The sequence below is a fragment of the Arachis ipaensis genome, chromosome B07 (genome assembly GCF_000816755.2).
Source record: "Arachis ipaensis cultivar K30076 chromosome B07, Araip1.1, whole genome shotgun sequence".
Classification (NCBI taxonomy): Eukaryota; Viridiplantae; Streptophyta; class Magnoliopsida; order Fabales; family Fabaceae; genus Arachis; species Arachis ipaensis.
This window is the reverse complement of record NC_029791.2, coordinates 105,887,565-105,888,845: the sequence shown is the minus strand read 5'-3', so window position 1 is coordinate 105,888,845 and position 1,281 is coordinate 105,887,565.

Genomic DNA, 1,281 nt, shown 5'->3' with positions numbered 1-1,281 from the left:
GTCTTCAAATTAATGGTTAGTGAGATAAAATTTCATATATTCTTGCTGAAGACAATATTATTATGCCTTTTTTTTCATAGAAACCATTGAAAGAAAGAATCGTCAGTAAAAAGATGAGGCTCTCTTATAATATGTATGACTTTTTATGATAATAAAATAAAAATAAAAAGCAGAAAATAATGTTGTGTATATTTAAGTTAATTTTAATCTTCTTTAATAACCAGATTTATCATAATGTAACTGATAAACAATGATAGTTAATACCGATTGGATATGTTTTGAGTATGCTATACATTTTATGATTTTGTACGGAACAATATTAATTTCAATATATATATTTATTATTGGGTATTAAGAATAAAAAGTATTTGTATCGTTAGAATTTTTCCAACCTTCCTCAACTCTGGTCGTGATTAGGCCTAAAAGATGACCTACCTCGTTGGACAATAAATGTAATCCAATCAATTTTTATCCGATAGTGCTATACATTCGCAGGATCATAGGAGAATCACATTCGCATAATCATAGGAGAATTAACTTTATCGATATAAGAATATGGTATTTAGTTACCACATGAGTATTTTTATTATTTTATATGTAGAATTATCAATGAATTATGTATGGCTTTTGATGAAAATGATATATTCAACATAGATATTGTTTGTTAGGTAAAAGATAACCGATTGACAAAGAAAATTAATTGCAATGGGTATATTCATTTTAAAAAATATTTTTTTATATAACACTATAAAAAATATCATGGTCAACCTGAATTACTACAGGGTCAACTTCCATCGACAGCGGTAGAATGTCTAAACTGAGACATTTTTGGACAACAATATTTGTCAAACAAACAATTAATGAAACACTCATCCATACATTCTCATTTTGAGTATATTTATACATAAAAAAAAGTATTGAAATAGCAAAAGCGATAAAAAGAATGATGATTTTTATAATTTTGGGTGGCTATCCATATAATTATATAGAAGATCAGAGGACTATAATTATCAAACAAAATTAGTTTTATTTACTGCATTTAATTTGAATAAGTAAAAAATTATCTTATTGCATTTTAGTCCTTAATTCACATGATTTAAATTTAGCTCAATATATATGAGTTGAATTGATTTAATTATTAGTAAAACATACATTCAGAACCTATTTTATGCATAGATTTGTTTTTTTAATGATTAATTAATTAATCTAATTAATTAATTAATACAAATTAGTAGTATAATTAATTTGATTTAATAAATTAATTTAAAAATACTAACAAAA